Here is a 7,500-nt window from a genome sequence, read left to right on the forward strand (position 1 = left end):
AGAAGGAGGAAGAGAAAGAAAACATTCAAACTGAAAGAAGAGGCCGAAGCGCCCTTCAATTGGGTCCCACGGTTCCGCGCCATTTTACTTAAAAAAAAACAAAAAAACAAAAAAAAAAAAAAAAGAATGTAGGGGCCAGGATTGTGTGGTGTCTCTCTCTCTCATCTCTCTCCTGTCGACTCTCTCAGAATACATCTCTATTCTCTCTCTCATCTCCTCGTCTCTTCTCTCTTATCTATCTCTCTCTCTCTCTGTGTCTGCGACCTTCTTTTTAATCCACAGACAGCCCCTCCAAAACTTGGAAGAGTGGGTTCCGGGAGCACCCCGCGGGAACCCTGCCTAGAGTGCACAGAGTGTGTCTCGGGCCCCGGACCTCTTGACTTCCATATGACGTCTGGTTTCTCTTCATTACGCACAAGCCTTTCGCCTTTTACTAAGAGACTTCCGTGGAGAGGAACACTTACGAGTTCAACAGTATTTTTGGAGCGGCTTTGCTTCTTGCAGAGCCCGGTATCTTGTTTCAAGAGAAATTGACAGAGATGGAGCCAGGATAGTGACTTACAGACGCATATAGCGACTTTTTCCAAAAAACACCTGACTGTTTGTTGACAGGGAAACAGTGGGTGGGTGGGTGGGTGGGTGGGTGGGTGGGGTTGGAGGGAGAGAGGAGCTGGCTTTTGCCAACCCACCCGCTGGGGTCTGTCGAGACCCCCGGGGTCCGGCGGTTCAGGGTTCCATTTGTGGGTTATCGCTTCTCGGCCTTTTGGCTAAGATCAAGTGTAGTATCTGTTCTTATCAGTTTAATATCTGATACGTCCCCCATCGGGGGACTACATATTAAATGGATTTTTCGAACAGGGAGTCGGAAATGGGGCTTGCTCCGTCCGCTCCACGCATCGACCCGGTAGTATGCAGTACCTCCGGGAACGGTGCAACACTTTTCTCCCGTTGTCAAGGAAAAGAATGTAAATTCACAAAGCTATGTAAACAGCTGGCTGGCTGGCTAGCTAGCTAGCTAGCTAGCAGAAGAAGAGAAGGAAAGAAACATTCAAACTGAAAGAAAGGCGAAGCGCCCTTCAATGGGGTCCACCGTTTCCCGCCATTTTACTTAAAAAAAAAAAAAAAAAAAAAAAAAAAAAAAAAGAATTGGGGCCAGGATTGTGTGTGTCTCTCTCTCTCTCTCCTCTCCTCTCTCTCTCCTCTCTCTCTCTCTCTCCGTCTCTCTCTCTCTCGCTCTCTCTCGCTCTCTCTCTCTCTCTCTCTGTGTCTGCGACATTCTTTTTATCCACAGTACAAAGCACCTCCAAAACTTGGAAGAGTGGGTTCCGGGAGGCACCCGCGGTAAACCCTGCCTAGAGTGCACGAGAGTGTGTCTCGGCCCACGACCTCTTGACTTCCATATGACTCTGGTTTCTCTTCATTACGCCACAAGGGCCTTTCGCCTGTTACTAAAACTTCCGTGGAGAGGAACACTTACGAGTTCCACGTCATTTTTGGAAGCGGCCTTTGCTTCTTGCAGAGCCGTATCTTGTTTCAAGAGAAATTGACAGAGATGGGGCCAGGATAGTGACTTACAGACGCATTAGCGACTTTTTCCAAAAAACACCTGCCTGTTTGTTGCCAGGGAAACAGTGTGGGTGGGTGGTGGGGTGGGTGGGTGGGGGTTGGAGGGAGAGAGGAGCTGGCTTTTGCCAACCCACCCGCTGGGGTCTGTCGAGACCCCCGGGGGTCCGGGCGGTTTCAGGGTTCCATTTGTGGGTTATCGCTTCTCGGCCTTTTGGCTAAGATCAAGTGTAGTATCTGTTTCTTATCAGTTTACATATCTGATACGTCCCCCATCGGGGGACTACATATTAAATTGGATTTTTCGAACAGGGAGTCGGAAATGGGGCTTGCTCCGTCCGCTCCACGCATCGACCCGGTAGTGCAGTACCTCCGGGAACGGTGCAACACTTTTCCTCGCCGTTGTCAAGGAAAAATGTAAATTCACAAAGCTATGTAAACAGCTGCTGGCTGGCTAGCTAGCTAGCTAGCTAGCAGAAGAAGAGAAGGAAAGAAACATTCAAACTGAAAGAAAGGCGAAGCGCCCTTCATGGGGTCCCCCGTTTCCCGCCATTTTACTTAAAAAAAAAAAAAAAAAAAAAAAAAAAAAAGAATTGGGGCCAGGATTGTGTGTGTCTCTCTCTCTCTCTCTCTCATCTCTCTCTCTCTCTCGTCTCGTCTCTCTCTATCTCTCTCATATCAAATCTCAGCTCTCTCTCTCTCTCTCTGTGTCTGCGACCTTCTTTTTAATCCACAGACAGCCCTACCAAAAACTTGGAAGAGTGGGTTCCGGGAGCACCCGCGGAACCCTGCCTAGAGTGCACAGAGTGTGGTCTCGGGCCCCGACCTCTTGACTTCCATATGACTCTGGTTTCTCTTCATTACGCACAAGCCTTTCGCCTTTTACTAAAGACTTCCGTGGAGAGGAACACTTACGAGTTCCCACGTATTTTTGGAGCGGCTTTGCTTCTTGCAGAGCCCGGTATCTTGTTCAAGAGAAAATTGACAGAGATGGGCAAGATAGTGACTTACAGACGCATTAGCGACTTTTTCCAAAAAAACACCTGCCTGTTTGTTGCCAGGGAAACAGTGGTGGGTGGGTGGGTGGGTGGGTGGGTGGGTGTTGGAGGGAGAGAGGAGCTGGCTTTTGCCAACCCACCCGCTGGGGTCTGTCGAGACCCCCGGGGGTCCGGCGGTTTCAGGGTTCCATTGTGGGTTATCGCTTCTCGGCCTTTTGCTAAGATCAAGGTTAGTATCTGTTCTTATCAGTTTAATATCTGATACGTCCCCCATCGGGGGACCTACATATTAAATGGATTTTTTCGAACAGGGAGTCGAAATGGGGCTTGCTCCGTCCGCTCCACGCATCGACCCGGTATTGCAGTACCTCCGGGAACGGTGCAACACTTTTCCTCCCGTTGTCAAGGAAAAAATGTAAATTCACAAGCTATGTAAACAGCTGGCTGGCTGGCTAGCTAGCTAGCTAGCTAGCAGAAGAAGAGAATGGAAGAAACATTCAACTGAAAGAAAGGCGAAGCGCCCTTCAATGGGGCTCCCCGTTTCCCGCCATTTTACTTAAAAAAAAAAAAAAAAAAAAAAAAAAAAAAAAGAATTGGGGCCAGGATTGTGTGTGTCTCTCTCTCTCTCTCTCTCTCTCTCTATCTCTCTCTCTCTCTCTCTCTCTCTCTCTCTCTCTCTCTCTCTCTCTCTGTGTCTGCGACCTTCTTTTTATCCACAGACACCCTCCAAAACTTGGAAGAGTGGGTTCCGGGAGCACCCGCGGGAACCCTGCCTAGAGTGGCACAGAGTGTGTCTCGGGCCCCGACCTCTTGACTTCCATATGACTCTGGTTCTCTTCATTACGCACAAGCCTTTCGCCTTTTACTAAAGACTTCCGTGGAGAGGAACACTTACGAGTTCCACGTATTTTTGGAGCGGCTTTGCTTCTTGCAGAGCCCGGTATCTTGTTTTCAAGAGAAATTGACAGAGATGGGCCAGGATAGTGACTTACAGACGCATTAGCGACATTTTTCCAAAAAACACCTGCCTGTTTGTTGCCAGGGAAACAGTGGGTGGGTGGGTGGGTGGGTGGGTGGGTGGGGGTTGGAGGAGAGAGGAGCTGGCTTTTGCCAACCCACCCGCTGGGGTCTGTTCGAGACCCCCGGGGGTCCGGCGGTTCAGGGTTCCATTTGTGGGTTATCGCTTCTCGGCCTTTTGGCTAAGATCAAGTGTAGTATCTGTTCTTATCAGTTTAATATCTGATACGTCCCCCATCGGGGACTACATATTAAATGGATTTTTCGAACAGGGAGTCGGAAATGGGGCTTGCTCCGTCCGCTCCACGCATCGACCCGGTATTGCAGTACCTCCGGGAACGGTGCAACACTTTTCTCCCGTTGTCAAGGAAAAATGTAAATTCACAAAGCTATGTAAACAGCTGGCTGGCTGGCTAGCTAGCTAGCTAGCTAGCAGAAGAAGAGAAGGAAAGAAACATTCAAACTGAAAGAAAGGCGAAGCGCCCTTCAATGGGGTCCCCCGTTTCCCGCCATTTTACTTAAAAAAAAAAAAAAAAAAAAAAAAAAAAAAAAAGAATTGGGGCCAGGATTGTGTGTGTCTCTCTCTCTCTCTCTCTCTCTTCTCTCATCTATCTCTCTCTCTCATCTCTTCTCTCTCTCTCTCTCTCTCTCTCTCTCTCTCTCTGTGTCTGCGACCTTCTTTTTATCCACAGACAGCCCTCCAAAACTTGGAAGAGTGGGTTCCGGGAGCACCCGCGGGAACCCTGCCTAGAGTGCACAGAGTGTGGTCTCGGGCCCCGACCTCTTGACTTCCATATGACTCTGGTTTCTCTTCATTACGCACAAGCCCTTTCGCCTTTTACTAAAGACTTCCGTGGAGAGGAACACTTACGAGTTCCACGTATTTTTGGAGCGGCTTTGCTTCTTGCAGAGCCCGGTATCTTGTTTCAAGAGAAATTGACAGAGATGGGCCAGGATAGTGACTTACAGACGCATTAGCGACTTTTTCCAAAAAAACACCTGCCTGTTTGTTGCCAGGGAAACAGTGGGTGGGTGGGTGGGTGGGTGGGTGGGTGGGGGGTTGGAGGGAGAGAGGAGCTGGCTTTTGCCAACCCACCCGCTGGGGTCTGTTCGAGACCCCCGGGGTCCGGCGGTTTCAGGGTTCCATTTGTGGGTTATCGCTTCTCGGCCTTTTGGCTAAGATCAAGTGTAGTATCTGTTCTTATCATTTAATATCTGATACGTCCCCCATCGGGGGACTACATATTAAATGGATTTTTCGAACAGGGAGTCGGGAAATGGGGCTTGCTCCGTCCGCTCCACGCTCGACCCGGTATTGCAGTACCTCCGGGAACGGTGGCAACACTTTTTCTCCCGTTGTCAAGGAAAATGTAAATTCACAAAGCTATGTAACAGGCTGGCTGGCTGGCTAGCTAGCTAGCTAGCTAGCAGAAGAAGAGAAGGAAAGAAACATTCAACTGAAAGAAGAAGGCGAAGCGCCCTTCAATGGGGTCCCCCGTTTCCCGCCATTTTACTTAAAAAAAAAAAAAAAAAAAAAAAAAAAAAAAAAGAATTGGGGCCAGGATTGTGTGTGCTCTCTCTCTCCTCTCCTCTCTCTCTCTCCTCTCTCTCTCTCTTCTCTCTCTCTCTCTCTCTCTCTCTCTCTCTCTGTGTCTGCGACCTTCTTTTTATCCACAGAAAGCCCTCCAAAACTTGGAAGAGTGGGTTCCGGGAGCACCCGCGGAACCCTGCCTAGAGTGCACAGAGTGTGTCTCGGGCCCCGACCTCTTGACTTCCATAGGACTCTGGTTTCTCTTCATTACGCACAAGCCTTCGCCTTTTACTAAAGACTTCCGTGAGAGGAACACTTACGAGTTCCACGTATTTTTGGAGCGGCTTTGCTTCTTGCAGAGCCCGGTATCTTGTTTCAAGAGAAATTGACAGAGATGGGCCAGGATAGTGACTTACAGACGCATTAGCGACTTTTTCCAAAAAACACCTGCCTGTTTGTTGCCAGGGAAACAGTGGGTGGGTGGGTGGGTGGGTGGGTGGGTGGGGGTTGGAGGGAGAGAGGAGCTGGCTTTTGCCAACCCACCCGCTGGGGTCTGTCGAGACCCGGGGGTCCGGCGGTTTCAGGGTTCCATTTGTGGGTTATCGCTTCTCGGCCTTTTGGCTAAGATCAAGTGTAGTATCTGTTCTTATCAGTTTAATATCTGATACGTCCCCCATCGGGGGACTACATATTAAATGGATTTTTCGAACAGGGAGTCGGAAATGGGGCTTGCATCCGTCCGCTCCACGCATCGACCCGGTATTGCAGTACCTCCGGGAACGGTGCAACACTTTTCTCCCGTTGTCAAGGAAAAATGTAAATTCACAAAGCTTATGTAAACAGCTGGCTGGCTGGCTAGCTAGCTAGCTAGCTAGCAGAAGAAGAGAAGGAAAGAAACATTCAAACTGAAAGAAAGGCGAAGCGCCCTTCAATGGGGTCCCCCGTTTCCGCCATTTTACTTAAAAAAAAAAAAAAAAAAAAAAAAAAAAAAAAAGAATTGGGGCCAGGATTGTGTGTGTCTCTCTCTCTCTCTCTCTACTCTCTCTCTCTCTCTCTCTCTCTCTCTCTCTCTCTCTCTCTCTCTCATCTCTCTCTCTCTCTCTGTGTCTGCGACCTTCTTTTTATCCACAGACAGCCCTCCAAAACTTGGAAGAGTGGGTTCCGGGAGCACCCGCGGGAACCCTGCCTAGAGTGCACAGAGTGTGTCTCGGGCCCCGACCTCTTGACTTCCATATGACTCTGGTTTCTCTTCATTACGCACAAGCCTTTCGCCTTTACTAAAGACTTCCGTGGAGAGGAACACTTACGAGTTCCACGTATTTTTGGAGGCGGCTTTGCTTCTTGCAGAGCCCGGTATCTTGTTTCAAGAGAAATTGACAGAGATGGGCCAGGATAGTGACTTACAGACGCATTAGCGACTTTTTCCAAAAACACCTGCCTGTTTGTTGCCAGGGAAACAGTGGGTGGGTGGGTGGGTGGGTGGTGGGTGGGGTTGGAGGGAGAGAGGAGCTGGCTTTTGCCAACCCACCCGCTGGGGTCTGTCGAGACCCCCGGGGGTCCGGCGGTTTCAGGGTTCCATTTGTGGGTTATCGCTTCTCGGCCTTTTGGCTAAGATCAAGTGTAGTATCTGTTCTTATCATTGATATCTGATTACGTCCCCCATCGGGGGACTACATATTAAATGGATTTTCGAACAGGGAGTCGGAAATGGGGCTTGCTCCGTCCGCTCTCACGCAATCGACCCGGTATTGCAGTACCTCCGGAACGGTGCAAACACTTTTCTCCCGTTGTCAAAAGGAAAAATGTAAATTCACAAAGCTATGTAAACAGCTGGCTGGCTGGCTAGCTAGCTAGCTAGCTAGCAGAAGAAGAGAAGGAAAGAAACATTCAACTGAAAGAAAGGCGAAAGCGCCTTCAATGGGGTCCCCCGTTTCCCGCCATTTTACTTAAAAAAAAAAAAAAAAAAAAAAAAAAAAAAGAGATTGGGGCCAGGATTGTGTGTGTCTCTCTCTCTCTCTCTCTAGTCTCTCTCATCTCTCTATCTCTCTCGCTTCTCTCTATCTTCTCTCTCTCTCTCTCTCTCTCTCTCTCTCTCTTCTGTGTCTGCGACCATTCTTTTATCCACAGACAGCCCTCCAAAACTGGGAAGAGTGGGTTCCGGGAGCACCCGCGGGAACCCTGCCTAGAGGTGCACAGAGTGTGTCTCGGGCCCCGACCTCTTGACTTCCATATGACTCTGGTTTCTCTTCATTACCACAAGCCTTTCGCCTTTACTAAAGACTTTCCGTGGAGAGGAACACTTACGAGTTCCAAGTATTTTGGACGCTTTGGCTTCTGGCAGAGCCCGTATCTTTTTCAGAGAAATTGACAGAGATGGGCCAGGATAGTGAC

General features: G+C 49.3%; 15 non-coding genes across 15 annotated transcripts; all 15 read left to right on the forward strand.

Moving 5' to 3' along the window:
* Nucleotides 1-389: 389 nt before the first annotated feature.
* Nucleotides 390-508, forward strand: LOC118964180. Its single transcript, XR_005051228.1, has one exon. It is a non-coding gene; the product is annotated as a U5 spliceosomal RNA (small nuclear RNA).
* A 239-nt stretch (nucleotides 509-747) lies between these two features.
* Nucleotides 748-940, forward strand: LOC118964199. The gene has a single exon (XR_005051247.1). It is a non-coding gene; the product is annotated as a U2 spliceosomal RNA (small nuclear RNA).
* Nucleotides 941-1,401: 461 nt separating this feature from the next.
* On the forward strand, nucleotides 1,402-1,515 carry LOC118964185. The gene has a single exon (XR_005051233.1). It is a non-coding gene; the product is annotated as a U5 spliceosomal RNA (small nuclear RNA).
* Nucleotides 1,516-1,761: 246 nt separating this feature from the next.
* On the forward strand, nucleotides 1,762-1,955 carry LOC118964208. The gene has a single exon (XR_005051256.1). It is a non-coding gene; the product is annotated as a U2 spliceosomal RNA (small nuclear RNA).
* Nucleotides 1,956-2,404: 449 nt separating this feature from the next.
* On the forward strand, nucleotides 2,405-2,522 carry LOC118964220. Its single transcript, XR_005051268.1, has one exon. It is a non-coding gene; the product is annotated as a U5 spliceosomal RNA (small nuclear RNA).
* Nucleotides 2,523-2,760: 238 nt separating this feature from the next.
* Nucleotides 2,761-2,951, forward strand: LOC118964209. Its single transcript, XR_005051257.1, has one exon. It is a non-coding gene; the product is annotated as a U2 spliceosomal RNA (small nuclear RNA).
* Nucleotides 2,952-3,383: 432 nt separating this feature from the next.
* Nucleotides 3,384-3,499, forward strand: LOC118964169. Its single transcript, XR_005051217.1, has one exon. It is a non-coding gene; the product is annotated as a U5 spliceosomal RNA (small nuclear RNA).
* A 241-nt stretch (nucleotides 3,500-3,740) lies between these two features.
* Nucleotides 3,741-3,930, forward strand: LOC118964194. The gene has a single exon (XR_005051242.1). It is a non-coding gene; the product is annotated as a U2 spliceosomal RNA (small nuclear RNA).
* A 444-nt stretch (nucleotides 3,931-4,374) lies between these two features.
* On the forward strand, nucleotides 4,375-4,492 carry LOC118964171. The gene has a single exon (XR_005051219.1). It is a non-coding gene; the product is annotated as a U5 spliceosomal RNA (small nuclear RNA).
* Nucleotides 4,493-4,734: 242 nt separating this feature from the next.
* Nucleotides 4,735-4,925, forward strand: LOC118964211. Its single transcript, XR_005051259.1, has one exon. It is a non-coding gene; the product is annotated as a U2 spliceosomal RNA (small nuclear RNA).
* Nucleotides 4,926-5,357: 432 nt separating this feature from the next.
* LOC118964182 lies at nucleotides 5,358-5,472 on the forward strand. The gene has a single exon (XR_005051230.1). It is a non-coding gene; the product is annotated as a U5 spliceosomal RNA (small nuclear RNA).
* Nucleotides 5,473-5,710: 238 nt separating this feature from the next.
* On the forward strand, nucleotides 5,711-5,902 carry LOC118964192. Its single transcript, XR_005051239.1, has one exon. It is a non-coding gene; the product is annotated as a U2 spliceosomal RNA (small nuclear RNA).
* A 441-nt stretch (nucleotides 5,903-6,343) lies between these two features.
* LOC118964173 lies at nucleotides 6,344-6,460 on the forward strand. Its single transcript, XR_005051221.1, has one exon. It is a non-coding gene; the product is annotated as a U5 spliceosomal RNA (small nuclear RNA).
* Nucleotides 6,461-6,697: 237 nt separating this feature from the next.
* Nucleotides 6,698-6,887, forward strand: LOC118964218. Its single transcript, XR_005051266.1, has one exon. It is a non-coding gene; the product is annotated as a U2 spliceosomal RNA (small nuclear RNA).
* A 453-nt stretch (nucleotides 6,888-7,340) lies between these two features.
* LOC118964183 lies at nucleotides 7,341-7,454 on the forward strand. The gene has a single exon (XR_005051231.1). It is a non-coding gene; the product is annotated as a U5 spliceosomal RNA (small nuclear RNA).
* Nucleotides 7,455-7,500: the final 46 nt, after the last annotated feature.

This window comes from Oncorhynchus mykiss, unplaced genomic scaffold (assembly GCF_013265735.2).
Source record: "Oncorhynchus mykiss isolate Arlee unplaced genomic scaffold, USDA_OmykA_1.1 un_scaffold_900, whole genome shotgun sequence".
Classification (NCBI taxonomy): domain Eukaryota; kingdom Metazoa; phylum Chordata; class Actinopteri; order Salmoniformes; family Salmonidae; genus Oncorhynchus; species Oncorhynchus mykiss.